This window comes from Cryptomeria japonica, chromosome 10 (genome assembly GCF_030272615.1).
Source record: "Cryptomeria japonica chromosome 10, Sugi_1.0, whole genome shotgun sequence".
Lineage (NCBI taxonomy): Eukaryota > Viridiplantae > Streptophyta > Pinopsida > Cupressales > Cupressaceae > Cryptomeria > Cryptomeria japonica.
In genome coordinates this window covers 830,050,300-830,070,869 of record NC_081414.1, presented here as the reverse complement: position 1 = coordinate 830,070,869, position 20,570 = coordinate 830,050,300, and positions in this window count along the sequence as shown.

The following is a 20,570-nucleotide window of genomic DNA, read 5'->3' as shown; positions in this document are numbered from 1 at the left end:
GAAACCCTCAAATCTTCCATAGATTTACTTTTTACAGAAGTGCTATTACACTCAATAGTGTATGCGTCTAGCTTATACAAAATGTTGTACCTGACACCTCTAATAATTACCATAGCACCCTTAATCATCTTACATCCTGCTTCAGAAAAGACTACCTTCACACCCACATCTATCAGTTTTCTCAAAGATAATAGATTTTTTTTTAATCCAGGGATATGCAAAACATCATTAATCATTTTTATTCTACCATCAAAAAACCTGATTCTAACTTTACCTTGACCAACAATGTCTAAATGTGAATCATCACCCAAGTGCACCTTACCTCCATTAAATTCTTCATATGCAAAAAACCAATCTCTATTGGCAATCATATGAAAAGATGCGCCTAATTCAATTAACCAAGCATCATTACCTACATGAGTCGCCAAAGCTACAATGAATGCATCACCATCTTCCTTCTCAGACTCGGAATCAGAATCAAACTTCTTATTTTTCTTCTTCTTTTCTTCTTTTCAGTCCTTATGGATGTGACCTAGTTTATCGCAATTCTAGCAAATGACTTTGGACTTTCCAGGAGATTTTGATCTCCCTCTCGATTTGGACTTGTCACACTTCTCATTCTTCTTGCCTTTCTCCTTAGGTCTTCCATGAATAGTTAGGGATTCCTTTGAATTGAGGGATACCTTCCTCCACATCTCTTCACCAAGTAGGGAACCCACCACATCTTCAGACTTTAAAACAATAGAAGTACTACCAAAAGCCATAACAAGATAATCCCATGAATTAGGCAAAGGACAAAGAAATATCTACTATTTGTCCTCTTCGTTCATCTTAACACCGATAGATACTAATTGAGCCACCATTATAATGATGCTTGCAGGTGGTCTGCAATTCATCCACCCTCTTCCATCTTCAAGGAAAACAATTTCTTCCTCAAGAAAATCTAATTTAATAAAGATTTTCCTTGATACATTTCACCAAGCTTAGTCCATAGCTTCTTTGCAGAGTTTTCTTCGTGGATATTGATCAGAACAGAGTCTGTCAGGCACAATCTAATTAGACCCTTGAATTTTCGGTCCATAACATCATACTGAGCCATCGCAATAGGATCTGAGGGCCTTTGGACATTCGCATCAACAACTTCTCATAGATCTCAATCTATTAGCAGATATTCTATCTTCAGCTTCCACATCTCAAAATTCGTTCCATTAAATTTCTCCACCTCTATTTTCCCAGACGAATTTACCATTTGAAAATTCCTGCAACAAGATCAAAAAGTGTCTTTTGCACAAGCTCCCACTCAAATCTGGATTAGTTCAAAAAACTCAACAATGGGTGAACTCACAATACTGGTTCCCACTTTTTGACCAACTTTGACACTTAGATGAACATTTTACAAAAAACCTTCACTTTCCGACACCTATAACTTTTAAACCGTTAAGAATTTGAAGATGATGTAAACTAGTGATTTGTAAAATCTTTTTTATAGATTCTAAATATAATTTGTTCATAATTTTTTGAATAAAATTTTATTGATTTTTCCATCTCCCTCAAAAGTAGTTTTTTACAGCAAACAACATTTTTTAAGAGTGATGTGCATCCTGAAACATATAGCTTTTTTCTATAAATGATAAAAACTTATCTCTTGTAAATTTTGGTTTGTGACATCAATACCCAGGGCATGCAGTTGGTTTGATAGTGATATGTTGAATATTTTTTATTTTATTAAGTTTTGAAGTCCAAGTAATTATAATTTAGATATAGGTGTACATTTGAATACATAACTTGTTCTATATATATCAAAATTTAGTTTGTTTTTTTTGTTAGAAAGAAGACATCAATACCTAGTGCATATATATTTTTCAGATTTTTTTTGAATTAGTTTACTATTTTTCCCAATGTATTGAACAAAGAAGTTCATGTTTGGTGAAAAACCTACATTGATAAAAAATAAAATAAAAATATATTAATGAAATTAAATATATTAAAAATTATACTATTTGGAAAGCTTATAATAAGAACTAAATTCTTAAGACAACAAAACTTCTAAATGAATTCGTTTGACCCCTCAAAAGCTAATGTAAAATTGGTTTTTTATCAGCATTTGATAGATGCAAAGGAGACTCCATTGCAAGTATGATTCAGAAGTAGAGAGGTTTTATCCAAGAAATTTTGATCTAAGAGTCTTTGATCTAACTCTCTTCAATTAATTACTTCAAATGGGACCTCTTAAAGCTTAAATCATTATATTTTCTAAAAAATGTATGATTTCAGCAAAAATCAGGATGTACCAAACAATGGGAACCAACTTTGTGAGTTCACCCCAACCCATAACTGAAACCAAAAGTGATCAAGCTCTGATACCACTTGTAAGGAAGTTAAGTAGCAGAACAAATTCCTACACTAACCTTCAGAGGAGGGTAATGCAAAAAAATTTACAAATCGTCACAACAGTTATAGAAACTTAACAGAAATACTCATAAATAACATTCATACCACAACACAATGATTTATGTGGGGAAAACCCTTTCGAGAGAAAAACCCCACACTCCAAAAGTCGCCCAATATATTATTCGGAAATCAAAAATAGATTACACTATACTTGCAGAGCAAGCTCTTCGTAGGAGTACCACTAATCAGAGATTCAAAGGTAACTCAATAGCCATAAGACTTTTACACACAACCTCTATCTCACAAACCTCATTTATAGCAGATATAATACAAGAAATTGTCAAATGGTATTACAAAACCATGGGCTAAAACCACCCAATAAGGTGTAGCCGACCTTATCTCCCTTCTAGATGCCCTATGACATGCTAAAACACACATCAACATGTGTCCCTCCCTTTTACAGCTCATTTATGTGTTCAATGTATTTTATATTTCCTATTTTAGGAGTATAAACTTCTGGACGTCATAACTTGTGAATCATGTGTCCCATTGACAAACCGTTTGAAGAGTTGAAAAGCTCGCAAAGTGCTCTATTACCTTATAAACCTATGCCATTTACACCCACTTTTCAGAGCATTTTGGAGGGTCTAAAGTCCAAAAAATTAAGTTTAAACCTTTAATTGCACCCCTCCAAAACAGAAACTTTAATATCTTCAAAACTAGCTACGATCTTGTGATGAAACATTACCAACATGCTTATCTAACCAACCAGAAGCTTCTAGGAGAATTTCGCACCATTTCATGCTCAAATGAAAACTTACTATAAATAGTAACCTTGTGTAAATGCAAGGTTGAGACACCATTTTTTCCAACAAACAATACCTAAACCCATAACGAAAAGTTGTGTAGAGTCACCAACTACAATTTGTAAAGTACCACAAGGGAAAGTGCAGTGAAAAACTCCTAAGTGTGTGTCATATGGTGAGAAGCACTAGAATATAGGATCCAAGTGGATCCGAAAGGCAATGCTTCATGTAAAAAGAGCATGACCTTTCTCTGTGGGTGGGGAAGGTGACTAAGGTGAGGTGATGTGATGTTGCTGCATGGCCTCCTCTAAAGCCTCTAATCCCTTCTAACACCTGGAAACTGGATGACCTTCCTTGCCACAAAAACTGCAAGGCTCACCTGATTTCTTCTTAGTCTTGGAGGAAGACTCACCAAACTTAGAAGATTTACCCTTCTTAGTGTTGGATTGTGATTTAGAAGTAGACTTTGGTGGTGGCCTAGAGGAACTCTCACTGCCTAATGAATCTATCTTCGGATTTTGTTTCTACTTCTACTTCTCTTGAGATTGTTGAGCTACCAATGCTTGGTTCTTTGATCTTGGGAGAGTATCCAACTATGTGAGCTTGGACTACTCTCATGTCAACCAATCACATAATACCTCAAATGTAGGAATGGTAAATCATGGACCCAAAGAATACATGGTGGAATAGAAGGTAGAAGAGAATATCTGAAATGAACCTAGAAGCTTAGATAGAATCAGGTATATACACTCAGTGTCTGTTTTGTTCTTACCATAACCCTATAACAATTATCGCAATGATTTGAATTTCATCAAGAAATCCTTAATAGATGGAAAAGAATCAAGTGCCAAGGTGGTCAATTATACCTCAATCTGAAGTGCCCTAAACTAATTAATGGTGCCAAAAAGATTAGGAATCTTAGTCCATATAGCCCCAGGAGTTGTGCAACCCTCCAGCTGAAAAAGAAGATTGTTTGTAACATGTAAAGACATCAAACCAATGGCCTCATCCATTTTGCTTTTGTGTTGTATAACCTCAAAGGGATGTGTCAGCGGAGACTGATTCTCATCCAAATAGGACCATAACCCCTAAAACATGAGAAGTATAGTCATATGTGCCTTCTAGGTATGATAATTGTGTGGAGTAAGATGATCACTTGAGGAGGTATTTGCCATGATGTTTATGGTTTTGAAATGTGTTTAATGATAGAGGCCTCTGATTTCTGATGTGTATATACAGAAAGCAAGAAAAAAAACACTCCCACAACACAAAAAACCAAACCCTAATACAAATTTGAAAGCTGGAAAGTGTGAAAAAAAAAAAAAAACTCTTCTGACTATTCTCTGTGTACCTGGTAAATTTTCTGATGAAATAAACTATAGATTTGGAAAGAGAATTTGAACACCTTTCCAATACCATTTTATTTGCAAAAAATGGAGTCTGTATGCAAAAGTTACACCCTCAAAAGTGCAAAAAAAGTTTAACTTTGACTGGAAATAAATGCAAAAAAATGAAAAAACCAAGAAAAATAACCTACACCTTTGTATTATGCCTAGAATTAGCTTTCTGGCAATATCTTGTTTCCACAATTTCGATATCATATGCTCCCGATATAGCAAAAAAAAGCCCAAGGTACTCAAAAAAGGAACCTAGTGTTGACTGGGCGACTTGATTGGTGGTGCCACTCAGGGCGGCGGTGGTCTGGTGGCACGGCGGCTGAGCGTAGGTGGTGGGTTGGTGGTAGAGGATGTCTATTGACGGCTTTAAATCCCTTGGCGATCAATAAGCTATTGACAGCTTTGAAAGGGTTGTTGCCTTGTGAGTGCCCTGTCTGGCCACTACAAGGTGAGCAATTTTTTAAATTTTTTTACTGTGTTGACTGATGAATACTAAGAGGGGGGGTGAATTAGTATACCAAAAAATACTGAACTCAAACACTTTAATAGTCTAGCAGTAAACCAGTAAAACAGTTTCGCAAACACACCGGTTAACACACATGCAAACCAAACAGCAAATAAGGCATTCACCCACAGAAGAACAATCACCATAACACAAGATTTTGAGGTGGAAACCCAAATGGGAAAACCCATGGTGAGATGAAACTCACAAGTAACTATCTACAGAATAGTAACCAGACCGGTTAAGGTCATACAATGTTCTTTACCAGAACAGATCCTGTTAGGAATCTCAATCTCTATTAGGAGATAAGTCCGATTAAAGACTACCTTGTGAGAGGATTTCAGATCCATAGTTGTGAACCACCTTGTTAGAGGATTTACAAGGGCTCTGCCAAGCCTACCCGGTTAAGGGTTTCAATACTTGTCAAAGATGTGAGTAATCAACAAGTGAGTGATCTAAATACTAGCACAGTATGCTTGGTTAGATCCTCGATAGCTCATTATTAATGCATTTTAGCATTACTTCAGTCTTCAAACACTTCACACTTTGTTTCTTCACATAGACCTATTCTCCTTCTGTAATCGCACATGCAACAATCTCAACAATCACCTTAAACCCTAAAAACTCCTAAAACCCTAGACATGATGTCCTTAAAAGAAGGAATCTGATTTCATGTCGGTCCAATAGGATTACATTGCAAGTTCCTAGGTTCAGTGTATCTAGACACATTTGGTAACACGGCACAAAATCACTATCAAAGTGTCGGTGGATGGTAACTCATCACAAAAATACTGGTTGGTAACTCATCACAGAGTATTACCGGTTTATACAACTTTACCGATTACCGGTTGGTAACTTAGAGTAATACTGATTCAATTATTAAACAGATTACCGGTTGACAAAAATGAAGACTGGGAAAATGATAACTACTGCTTTTAGTTCCTTTGCTTTGTTTCGCTTGAGATCCTCAAACCGCTTGAGCTCTTCATGCCGCTTGAGATCGGTGAACACTTTCTACAAAACACCGATAGTCTAAAGACTACAACATAATACCGGTTTGGAACAAATATCGGTTGAGCATAACTCATACATTCAAAAAGTGATGTCATAGCAAGTGTGTGTCCATCAATGACAATCACAACCTAATCATCAAAAATGCCAACAATATCCCCCTTTGGCATTGATGGCAACACTTAGGAAAAAATTTGACATCTAAGTGTTTTACAAAAAAAAATGCCATAATCAAAATTACTCCCCCTAAGCATATACACTATCCCTTTGCAGAAAATACAATGTATGCTACTCCCTTACAGATATAAACATGAAAGTATACATAGCATGCATCAAAATTTTAAATACCAGAATACTACTCCCCCTTTGCCAACAATGACAAAGTACAGCTGAAAAACCCCTTGTTTCCATTAGCATTAAAATAATAAGTGTTTATGACAATAAAGAGTGAAACTTGTCAAAAACTGATTTAAAGTCCTGCATAAATTACTTCATGGATAAGGACCATGACTCAAGCAATGAGGTAGCAACCTCACTCTCTGTTTGCATCTGATAGACTTGTTCTTCCATGGCATCCAAGGTACTCATCTCTTGGGTGACCGTTAGGGCATCCAGATTGAAATAGCATTTCTAGAGTATTTGCAGTCTTGGTAGTAAAACTAGTTGAAGTTCCTGCAAATCTCGTGTCCGATTGCTGATCTCTTACTATATTCGTGTAGACTGGATTTGAAACCAGTGAACGGTTTGCCCACAAGCGGTGAAGGAATCATATGGCGGCTTGAGGTGCTTATGTATGACTGCAAGTCAAATTGTAGCTTTTCTTTTTGAGCAAGCACATCATCACAGAATAAGTGGGGTTGGCTTATCTTACTGAGCAGTAGATTCCCCTCATCCAGAGCATCCCTGATGTCTTTCTATGCTTTCTGAAGTTATGTCTAAAGCTCATTCAACTTCTTCACTAAGGCAGTGTTCAGAGCCTTTTGATGCTTCTTTTGTGCACTGGCTTCAGCAACTTCTTCCAGGCTTTGTACCTGGTCCTCCACAATTGTGCATAAGAGTTTCAGCTGGGCCAGAGAGGAATCAGTACTAGGGAGGTTGGTACCGGGTATCAAACCGGGAAGAGTGTCCACCACAGCTTGAATCACATCTTGCTCCTTCTTCCTCCTTATCACTTCCAAGCGTTCTTGAGCAAGCTTAATGCTTTGCAGCAACTCCGATTCATTTGCAGATTGGAGGTCAATGGGACTGGTAATGTCAGCCGATTTGGCTTGACTACTAGTTGCCTTTGGGGTCTCCATTCTTGTGCTTTGTGTCGCTTCCTCCTTCTCTTTAGCTCTTAGCTTGTCCTCTTCTGCCTTCTTTTTCTCCTCTTCCTCTATCTTTCTTTTCTCTTCTTCCCTCTGCTTCTCTTCTTCTTAATCCTTCTTCTTCTTCTCCTCTTCCTGCTTCCTCTTCTCCTCTTCCTTTCTCTTCTCCTCTTCCTGTTTATTTTCTTCTTCCTTCTGTTTCTCTTCTTCTTTCTTTTCTGCTTCCTTCTTCTTCTTCTCTTCCTCTTGTTTCTTATTCTCCTCTTCTTTTCTCTTCTCCTCTTCCTGCTTCCTCTACTCCTCCTCTTTTCTCTTTTCCTCTTCTTTTCTCTTTTCCTCCTCTTTTCTCTTTTCCTCTTCATCTGCCTGTTTCTTCTTTTCTTCTTCATGTTGCTTCTTCTCTTCCTTTGTTTGTTTCTCCTGTCCTACTGCTTCTATTGGTGTACCCAGAGTAACATCTTCACCGTTCAAGGCATCAACATCAATGGGTTCCATTTGATCAGTGACTGATTCCTCTTCACTGTCATATACTTCATCTGGTTTATTGATTTCTGGTTCTTTCTCAGCTTTCATGTTGGCTTCAGCCACTTGATGCAACTTTAGAGCGGATTGAGCAAGGGAGTGGGTATCTTTTACCACTTCCGGGACTTTTCCTTCTAGTAATAAGAGTCTCCTTCTTCTCATGAAGAAGAGGCCTTCATATTTTTCCACCACTTCATAATGTTCTGATTTAGGCACAACAGGAAAGTATTGTGCAAATACTTCCTCTCTTATTTCTTGTTCCTTCTCTATGGCAATGCGCCATTTATTATCTAAAGAATTATATAAAGAATCAGGTATCTCAGATTTAATTTTTGATGGCCACTGGTCATTAATACATAGATATTTAATGACTTCCTGTTCAACTTCTTCCTTTCCATCATCATTAAAATCATCAAATCACTCTTTCAAATCACCAAGCACTTTTCTTCTAATATTCTTAATAGTTCTTTGACAATGTGTCAAAGGTTTGTAGGAGGAAATATCAATATTTACTGGTGCTGATGTTGTCAGTTCATTGCTGGTTGTCTTTGTCTTTTTCCTCGTTTGTCTAGTCTTCTTAGGTTGTTCTTCAGACACAGTGTCCTTTGAGACCAGTGTGTTGCCTTTTGTCTTCCGCTTTCTCTCAAATACTTTGGCGGGTGCAGCTTCCGATTTCTTCTTTGCTGGTGACCGCTTGGTCACTTTGGGACTTGCTACAGTAATCGGTGCCGATACTGAAGGCACTGCCTTTCCCTTCTTTACTGAAGGTCCTTCAACCGGTGTAACCCTTTCCAAATAGGTGTTGGTTCTCTTTTCCTTTGGATCAAGGGGTGAGGCGAGTAGGGTTGAGGCATACCCATCTAGCATGTCATACATTACCTCATGTCCCATGGGTTCCACTTCTTCCTATCTAGGCTCAACCGCCTCCATTATGCACTCATCAACTTTGATGGTGAAGAAGATGTCATCTTCATACTTCTTGACAATACCACCCGATATTTTCACCCTTTGGCTCATTTTGCATCTGAACTCATCAAAGTATTTGTTTAGAACTTCTGGATAATCGGTTCCAACAGCTTGAAGGCTCTCTTTGATTTGCTTTGTAATCGGTTGGTCGGGAGACCACTGAATATCTCAACTCTTGGGAAGTAACCTTGGAAGTAGAAGAACAACCCAACCATTAGTTGTCCAAACTTAAATTTCAAGGCATTGTCCTGTTTAATCGACTTTAGATTCACCAGAAGTTTCCTTTGCATACAGGTGCATAAATCAAATGAGGCATCTTCTTTGATCATCTTGTAGGCAGCATTTACCGCTACAGCAGAGACAGAGTTGATCCTGCTAGCATATAATGTCCGGTAACCTATTACCATGCAGGCATTCTTGACCAAATCATCCTTGATGGGATTGATGGTCATTCCCCGTTGGTCACTCACAGAACCAGTGAGCTTGGTCATTTCGATCTTGCTGATCTTCCTTAGGGTTGGCACTTCACCGATGTTATAGAAACTAGTGATGGCATGAGTCGCTTCTGGTGTGATGTCATGTGTCTGCTCTAAATACATTTTGTCACTATGCACTCTGCTCAGAATGATGCGAATGTGATCATCTGTAAACTCTTCAAGGAAATAGACCGCATTGTGAAGCTTTTTCTTTTCCAAGATGTTGAATTCTGGTTTGATCTTCTTATCCTTCCCACAGAATAAGCTTAACTGAGAATGGATCATTAGAGATCCTAGGTCTTCAATTTTACAATCAATATAGTCTGAAATTCCTTCGTCGACTATGACACCAGCGGGTACTTGGGATACAGAATTATATTTTGCCTTCCGTTGGATGAAATCTATTGAATCAACGGGTGCACTAGAACTAGAGTGTGATGCGGAGGCCATGATAAACAGAGAAATTTGAAAAATACCTTCTTAAATCGAAATTTAGGGCTTGCAGATTCCACTTCGCCACACACTCCTTCGGTTGTTGAAATACCGCTTTGTGTTCTACACTTGACCGACTGATATTAGCTTCTGATTCTTCTTCAAGGTTTTGAAAACTCTTTGAATCATAATGCAAGTTGCCTTTCGTCGCTCTAGACTTGAAAACTTCTTCGCTCAAAAAATGATAAGTGAAAAATGACTTGAAAATTCCCTTTAAACAGATTCTTCACCTACCATAATAAATGCTCCACTATTAGGGTGTAAACTCTAATTTACCTTTTACCATTTTTGGTCTTCTGCCAAATGACAGGTATCACATACCGGTTAAGGTCTTTTACCGGTGTAAACCGGGGGTTCGAAACATTTCACCGTTTGCTCCCCCTCAGCTTTTCTGATGCTTAGTTTGCCGGTTCAGTGACTTCCACACTAGGTGCAGAAATCGATTCTTCTTGAAATACTTCTTCTGGCTTCTTTTTCCATGCTTTCTTCATATCTGCTTGAATAGTTTCAACATCAATCTTTCCTTCCGGAGTGACCGGTATATCATCCGATATATTCTTTCTCATCCTATAGAATCTTGTTGTATGACCCAGTTTGTTGCAATGCTAGCAAATCATTCCAGGTGATCTCCAAGGTCCATTATTCATGTTTCCATTCTTCCTTCTGCATGTTGTAGTAGTGTGACCACTACCATGACAAATCAAACAGGTTTCTCTCCATCTGGTTGCCACTTGATAGCCACCGCTACCTGATTGATGATTATAGGTATTAAACTGGTTTGGATTCTGGTTCCCAGAGGGTTTAGGAAAACTCCTTGACTCCTTTGAGGATACCTTTCAGTGTTGTGCATGATAGACCTGCATTCAAATGCTTTATGCCCAAACTTGTTGCATGCATAACAATTACCATTGAATCTATTGGGTCTAGGATTATCGTTTAGAAAATAAGGAAAATTATTGTAAGCCTTACTTCTACATACATTGGTAGTGTGTCCTTCCTTGAGACAATTAAAGCAAACAGGTTTGAACTTTTGCTTACCTTTATCCTTTGGTGTTGGTTGCTTCTTTGATGCTCCATCTTTTGTTCCAAAGGTCTCACCTTCCTCATATTCAGAGAAACCAAGTCCATTAGTATTCTTTACTGGTTTAGTTGATTCAAGCTTTTGCTCTAGCTTAACAGTGCTCTTATTGAATTTGGCAAATATTTCCTTTGACTCAATGAGTTCTTTGGAAATAGCAGCATTGGATTCCTTCAAGATTGCATTCTTAGAGATAGCCAAGTTTAGTTCACCTTGCATTTCTTCTTTTTCCACTTTTCTTTCTTGAAGATGAGTGGTAAGTGTACTGATTTCTTGCTTCAGCTTGGAGATCTCATGATCTTTGTCTTTTACCACATCTTCAGTTTTCCTCCGGTTCTCAACCTCTTGACACATTCAGATAGTCAATCCTTCCAACTCCTTTCTCAGGTTGGTATTGGATTCATTTAGTTTTTCCACTTCTTGAACTAGGGCTTCCATGTCCGCTTCATCAGAAGAACTATTTTCAGTTAGCTCAATCAGTTTTTCAGCATGCTCTCTTCTTTTTGCCTTAGAGGCCTTATATTTGACTTTAAGTTCATCATAGGCTTGCTCAGTTTGAGTGAGCCAATGAGTAAGTTCCCTCACAATGTATTCCCCCATATCTCTTTCAAAGTGGTTAGACTTATAGAAAGGTTGGCTCTGATACCAATTGATGAATACTAAGAGGGGGGGTGAATTAGTATACCAAAAAATACTGAACTCAAACACTTTAACAGTCTAGCAGTAAACCGGTAAAATAGTTTTGCAAACACACCGGTTAACACACATGCAAACCAAACAACAAATAAGGCATTCACCCATAAAAGAACAATCACCATAACACAAGAGATTTTGATGTGGAAACCCAAATGGGAAAAACCACAGTGAGATGAAACTCACAAGTAACTATCTGCATAATAGTAACCAGACCGGTTAAGGTCAGACCAGTTAAGGTCAGACTAGTTAAGGTCAGACAATATTCTTTACCAGAATAGATCCTATTAGGAATCTCAATCTCTATTAGGAGATAAGTCCAATTAAAGACTACCTTGTGAGAGGATTTCAGATCCACAGTTGTGAACCACCTTGTTAGAGGATTTACAAAGGCTCTGCCAAGCCTAACCAATTAAGGGTTTCAATACTTGTCGAAGATGTGAGTAATCAACAAGTGAGTGATCTAAATACTAGCACAGTATGCTTGGTTAGATCCTTGATAGCTCATTATTAATGCATTTTAGCATTAGTTCAGTCTTCAGACACTTCACACTCTATTTCTTCACACAAACCTATTCTCTTTCTGTAATTGCACATGCAACAATCTCAACAATCACCTTAAACCCTATAAACTCTTAAAACCCTAGACATGATGTCCTTAAAAGAAGGAATCTGATTTCATGTCAGTCCAATAGGATTACATTGCAAGTTCCTAGGTTCAGTATATCTAGACACATTTGGTAACACGGCACAAAATCACCATCAAAGTGTCGATGGATGGTAACTCATCACAAAAATACCGGTTGGTAACTCATCATAGAGTATTACCAGTTTATACAACTTTATCGATTACCAGTTGGTAACTCAGAGTAATACCGGTTCAATTATTAAACAGATTACCGGTTGACAAAATTGAAGACTGGGAAAATGATAACTATCACTTTTAGTTCCTTTGCTCCATTCCTCTTGAGATCCTCGAACCGCTTGAGCTCTTCATGCCCCTTGAGATCAGTGAACACTTTCTGCAAAACACCGATAGTCTAAAGACTACAACATAATACCGGTTTGGAACAAATATCGGTTGAGCATAACTCACACATTCAAAAAGTGATCTCATAGCAAGTGTGTGTCCATCAATGACAATCACAACATAATCATCAAAAATGCAAACAGTGACATATCTATACGCTACGGTCTGTACGGCCCAAAAAATTAAAAAAAATTGCGGATGCCAAATTTGACAAATTTATAGTCGATTTCTAGGTTCTTGGGCCTTCTGAGTGCAATGGTGAGATAAAAATGACTGAACATGCACCGAAAATTTTCTTTCAAGATAGGATCCCTCAAAAGAGAAATAAGAAGCGACAAATTTGAAGCTCTGATACCATGTTAAAGTTGAGAAATACAACTTCACAGAACCTAGTGAACACCTGCATGAAAATAATCTGTCACGTACAAGAGATACTAAAACACAAACAAGGTGCTTTGAAACCCTGAAGAAAACATGTATATGCAATAATGAACAATTACAAAGGGATAAATCCTTATGAAAGGAGATCAAAACCTAAAATTATAAACCCTAGGATGAGTAATTAATAATTAATTATTAATGGGCCTAAGTTTAGCTTAAGTGAAAATAAAGTAAAAGGTGACTTAAATATGAAATCAATATGATTTAATTAATTAAGTTATTGACCTTATTACTCCAATAGGTACAAAGCTATAACTTTCAAGATCGACATAATTCGCAAAGACGAACAGGTTCCCCTTTGGATGACAAAAAGTGCGGAGGACCAGAGCAACCAGTGCTCTGGTCCCAACAATTTAGGTCGATCTTTTGGGAACATATCTGAACATTCATTTATTTCTCAGATCTAGATTAGTGGCTCCATTTGACAACTGTAGCTCACTATTTATGCATAATTGCTTTGATTTACACACATTTACCCTAATTTCAACATTTTCACAATTCAACTTAGAAAGAAAGAATCAAATTCTTACCAATGAATCTAATCTGAATTCTTATCCCTACCATTGTGAGATTGAGGCTAGATCTATTGGATTCACCCATGTTTAATGTAATTGGTCCCTAAGGAAAATTATTGGTTTTACTACATCTAATGTTGGAAACCCTAATTTTCACCATTAAAACATAAAAAGAAAAATAAATTCCTTTGAGGACATATGTTTGTACCCCTTTAACAAATCAATCACCATGATCCTTTTTCCTCTAAACTTTGAAATACCTAAATTTGATAAATACAAAATGTAGACACCTAAAATTGTCCTAGCCTAATTAAATAAATATTTTTATTTAATTAATGATTTTATCCTAAGCCTTCTATTAATTTTTTAGATTTTATTTATTTAACTAATTCATCAAACCTATTCTAGCCTATCCCTATTTAAAGATATATTTTTATTTATTTAAATTATCCTTTCCCTAAATTAAATAAATATTTTATTTATTTAATTACTCCCACCTCTTTTATTAATTAAACAAATATTTATTTATTTAATTAATTCATTAGCTTTTACCCTCCATGATGTTTGTCATTCATCTCTTAATTTACCTTTTAACCACCTCTCTAATATTTTCCTATTTTCAATATCTACCCTTTAATATGAGCCAACCATTTATCCCTCCACCTCTTAATCCTAGCTCTCTATAAAAGAGGATCCTTTCATCCTTATCAATCCCTAATCCTAATACTAATAATACCAATGCTAATGTGAATCCTAATAACGATCATTCAAGCAACTACACAGCCACAATCCATTATTTGTTGAGATCTTATGCGCACATAAAATTTGAGAGTAACAATATCAAAAGCAAGATCAATGGAGATAGGAAACAATGGAGATCAAACCCCAATAAGCATGTGAATGGTATAATCTTTCATGTTTGTTGTTTTTCTTTTTTTTAGGTTCTTCATTGGTGTATGGTGGATTTCATTGTAAAACTAGGGTTTTTATATGGTTGGATCTTTATTTGGTTTTACAATAGTTTAGTCTTCCAATTTCACCGTATACACAAAGGAAAAAAAGAACATGTCAAAGAATTCTGCATATCATGTTAATAAGTTTCCTATAGTGATGTCTACTTAAAAAGACTATTCCCTAGAAGCTTAGGAGACCAAGCATTGGAATGATTTATCCATCTTTAGCATGGTTCTATCCCCCCATTCAAAGGCAGTAGAATTTTTTTTGGCAAATTTCTTCTACAACATTGAACATGAAGTCTTTATGGTAAACTCATGCAACACAAAACAAAGAAATGGGGAAACCTTTGCTAACTAAGTACAACAACATAAACATCTTGCTAGTAGATTCCCTTGTGCAATTACCAAAAAATAATTGGTGACTATATTTGTCCAAACTTTGAATTCTAAAATGACCTTTCAAACTTACAAATGTAATGCGCTAATACTCTATACAAAACTATAGACAAAGCTATAACCATGAAAAAATGCTTACTGCTAAAGACCTAGTCAAAATTTACAAAGACAATAAAGATAACAACAACAACCAATATAATGACAAGTCACATTTTTGGCCTAAAAATAAAAATGGTGTAAGTGATGATTTAACTAATGCTAAACATGTGCAAACTATTCAAACACCATCATCATCCCAAAATAATCCGAAACAAACTAACTACCCAAAAAAACATCATTGCCCCAAAAGGACAATCTCAACAAAACAATAAACCCAAACACAAATACACCTCTTAGGAGAACCCATTGAGGTATTTTTTGGAAAACTAGTTCAAGAAAACATGGTTCATTGTCCTATCACAAAACCATTTGATGGAAATGTTATAAATACCATCACATCAAGGAACATAACACAACAAAATGTATGAAACTCAAAAATTATATCCAAGACCTTATTGATAAAGGAAATATTAAAGTAGAATAACATCCATCCAATATGTCTAATGCTCAACTACATATATACAATAATCCTTTTCCTAAGTATGGTAATGGAAGGGCCTCCATATCTCACATTGTGATACCATGTGATTACATGAATAATGTCAATGTTTCCTCATCCTTTGATTTTGTTATAAGAAGAATATAAGAATCCTCCAACCAAGTATCCACCATCACCATAAAGAACTCTAATTGTTTCTTTAACACCCGTCAAGGAAAATTACTCATTTAAGGAGAAACCTCCTCATCCACCAAACCATCCACCTATTATAACCTCTTAAATCGCTATGGTAAGACTCTTGCACAAAGATGAATCCTTGAACTATTAAGAACTTCACCCATCCATAACAAAATCTTGGACAAAGATTTGAAAGTCTCATATCCCTAGTGATATCAATGTTGCACAATTCTAATCATGATATGAAATTTAGCCTCTCAACATCACCTAGCCTTCACTAATAAAGACCTCCCACCTACAGATGCATCTCTAATTTAGATCCCTCCATATTGAATCTTTCATCCATAAATATTAAAGTAAATGACTCCTTGAATATGGTGGATCCATCTCAAATCTATGCATATTGAAATTAATAAAGCAATTAGGATATTTTGGTGGCATCATAGATCCTCGAAATAAAATTACTATCAAGGAATATGATGATGCCAAAAGAGAATCAAAAGGAAAAATAAAGCTACCACTCTAAGTTGGTTCGGTTGTCATGGAAACTACTTGCCAAGTCTTAGACCATGATCTCCCCTACAACATTCTCCTTGGTAGACCATGGATTCATTTGATACAAGTGTTTCCTTCCTCTTAATCACCAATGAATTATCTTCCAACATGATGGTATGTAAATCATTGTTCTTGTTGATCCACAACCCTTCCAATATTGTAAACTTTTAGAAGGTGCATACAATTATAATTGCCCAACTAACAATCCTACATCATCCTCATCATCCTACATTGATCCCATAAATCATTCATCAACTTCCAATTCCACTCAACTTGAGATCAAGGATAAGGTTGAAAATAAAGGGTGTGGAGAATATGAACTCTAAGATGCACTATATATAGGACAAATCCCACCTTCTCCAAAATCCTATGGACAACCTCAATGTTTGAAATTAAAAGAAATAGCCATCATCTAGTGTAAAGATATAACATTCCAACATTGGGGACCTTTAGATAGAAAATATTGAAGAATATTTTACATCTTGGCTTTATAAGGATGGTGAAGAAGAAGAAACTCCAAGTATACCAAAATAAAAGTATTATAAAGGATTCCCTATTTGCAAAAACATGGGCTACAAAGGAAAAGGTCTTGGAGTTGATGAACAAGGAATCAAAGAACCAATCTCCCCTTGAGAAAACACTAGATATCAAGGGCTTGGTTATGGTTCACTTGAGAGTCCAAACTATAAATTGAGTTTATTCAAGTATGAAAGTTGTGAAACATTTTCATGTTCTCAACAACACTATTGGAAGCACCCACAAAAATTACTTTACACACATCATCTTAAAATCTTCCATTTCAAAAACATTTGCACCATCATACCATCGACCTCTACCTACTGACCACATGTATACTCAAAATTGATTGATTGGAACCAACAAGGACTTCCTACATTAGACTTTTTGTGAAAATAATAAAGCAAAAACAAAACTCTTGGAAATCAGAGAACACATACCATAAGGAGATCATATAGTAGGATTTGATTTACAATTGAAAAAGATAGCATGATTTGGAGATAAAATCAATTTATTTATTCCTAAAATTAAAAAATTAAAAATAAAATATAATGTCTCCTAGTAAAAACCTCAATGGGGCATTATTGGACAAAGAAAAAGTAAAAGAAAAATGTATCTTCTAGTGAAAACCTTGATACGGCACTAGAAGGTGAGGAAATTCAGTTGCCTCTAATGGAACCACCCTCAATAGTAAATGCCTATAATCTTGGTGGAAGAAATAGAGGAAGTAAACTTGGGCACTAACAAAGATCCCAAGATAAAATTTATCACAACATCTCTCATTGATCAAGAAAAATAAAATATGACCATATTCCACAAAGAGTACAAAATAACTTTGCATGGTCACTTGTAGATATGGCACTAGAAGGTGAGAAAATTGAATTGCCTCTAATGGTACCACCTCAACAAGAAACATCTATAACCTTGGTGGAATAAATAGAGGAAGTCAACTTGAGCACTAACAAAGATCCCAAGATAACATTTATCACAACATCTCTTATTGATCAAGAAAAATAAAATATGACCATATTCCACAAAGATTACAAAATAACTTTGCATGGTCACTTGTAGATATGGCACTATAAGGTGAGGAAATTGACTTGCTTCTAATGGCACCACCTCAACAATAAAAGTTTATAATCTTGGTGGAAGAAACAAAAGAAGTCAACTTGGGCACTAAAGAAGATCCCAAGATAACACCTAGAGTGCTCGCAGAGATGCCTATGAACACCAAAGATGTGGATGATTTGGAACTTATAACAGAGAATGGAAAATGGATCCAAATGATGAAGGTTGATAAGGAGCCAAATGGAGGAAGATGTCTCCTGCATAAGAATCTAGCACCTATTTTTTTTATAGTTCAATAATTAGAGACAAGGGATGAAAACCCTAACCCTATCCCATTAGGTGACAATAAGCATCAATAGGCTTCGGCCTCATCAAAGGAAGGACAAGTTGAGGATGGAAATTGTTTAAGTGAAGGAAGGATTAACAAGGGCACAACATTCTCAATCAATAAAGAGCAAGACTCCACCAAAAAGAGGAAGATAGAATTGACACAAAATAGGGGACACAAGAGGAATGTATCTAGGTGCTAAGTCTTCCTATGACAATTGTGGGTATGCCAAAGAAATTGTGTCATAGGAGAGACAATGAGAGTTTAATTTGTTAGGGTTTCAAGTAGATCTGAAGCAAATATGAACTAACAATTATATGCATATTTAAATACAATAGATAAAGAAATAAAATAGGACACAGATAACATAGAGATTTAACGTGGTTCACCCAGAATGGGTTACGTCCACCATACACAGTCATCCAATCTTTCTTATTATCCAGCAAAAATAGTACATCAACCTTACAATGCCTTAAGCATCCCAGCCGCTTATAACATGCGTTTTTAGGGTAAAAGCAAAGTCGGCCTTTTTAGGGTTTTATTACAATGTCGGTTTTCATCAAAAATATACCCAAAAAAAAAAAATTCTCGAGGGCTGCCGCCCCCGAACCCCTACCCGGGGCCCGGCCCGGCCCCGGACCCCGACGAGGTTACGTGCTGAGTGTACAATACTTTGCTGATTGGTCGCCACATTTCAACATAATTATGCCACATGGGGAGGTCAATTTGGAAACTCATGGGCAAGAGGGAACTCTACAAGATTAAGGAAATCCCACTATGGAGAATTGGCAAGAATTATTAGATACATTTGGGATTGAGGAAAATGTTAAAAGACTAGTCCAAATTGAGCCAGATATAAAAGTGGAAGCTCTAGAGATCCAACAGACGATGGAAGTGTTGTTGGGACTAGAAGAAAATGGTAGAATCCCAGTCCAAATTATGCAGGATTTGGGAGACAAAGAATAGGGCACTTAGAGGAAGAAATAATGAAAGAGGCTTGTGAGGCAATGAACAACGCTATAGAAAATAAGGATTTCATTGAATTTGAAGATAATGTCCTAGATCTAATTCAGCCACCAATGGAAGGTTTTTTGGTGGAAGGTATGGATGATGAAGAGATGTTGGAAAATAAGCAGAATCTCCTCTTCGGGGACTCAATAGACTTTTCCATTGATGTGAGAAGGGAAGATGGTGATGAAAGACTAGGACTATGTTAGACCCTAGCCACAAAAATTATGCTTGATTATGGATTAAAGAGGTCTCAAGGAAGAAAATCTCTTAAAAAAAAGGGGGCCTTAGATGGAGAGGCCAAGGGTCAAACTAAAATCTCATGGGTGCTCAAATTAGGGAAGGGTTCCCCCTTGCCTAGGGGCCATGAGGCTCATAATGTGGAATGTTAGTGGACTTAACGCCCCTAACAAATAGTGCTTGGTCAAGTGCAGGCTAAAATCATGTCAAGGATCCATTGATTTTACTTCAAGAAACAAAACTAGCCAACACTGATATTGATTTGTTCAAAAGGAAACTTAAAATATGGAATGTTATTTTGGTACAAGCACATGGGACCTCTAGGGCTTAACCATACTATAGAATCCCTATATTATAGATTTGAATAAGTTGGATGAACATGTGAACTAGGTAAGTTGTAAGGTAAGGAACCTTTGTTCCAAGCTAAAATTTGTTTTAGTTAATGTTTATGCCCTGAATTCTCTAATAAGGAAAAGAGAGATTTGGATGGAACTAGATAGGTTTACATCATCCTTGCATAATCAACACATCCTTTATGGAGGGGACTCTAGTGCAATTCTCCATAGAAATGAAAATTTGGAGGAATTGGTAAGGAAAAGCAATCCTAGAGAGACTTTGTTGATTGGGTGGAAAGCAATAACCTGATGGAGATCCACTCCTCTAATGGTAACTGTAGACACCTAAAATTGTCCAGTCTAATTAAATAAATATTTTATTTATTTAATTATCTAAGCCTAATTCTTCTATTAATTAAATAAATCTTTATTTATTTAATTAATTCATTTATCCTCTTCTAACCTTATTTCTCATTTAAATAAATACATTTATTTATTTAAATTATCCCTTTCCTAAATTAAATAAATATTTTATTTATTTAATTATCCTACTTCTTCTATTAATTAAATAAATATTTATTTATTTAATCAATTCATTAGCTTTTTCTACACATGACACATGTCATTCATCTCTTAATTCATACACTACCTACCTCTTTCATTATTTTGGTATTTCTTTTACCTACCCTCTAATCTTAGCTGACCTCTCTTTTTACACCTCTCAATCTTATCCCTCCATTTCATATTGTGTCTTCTATTTAAGAAG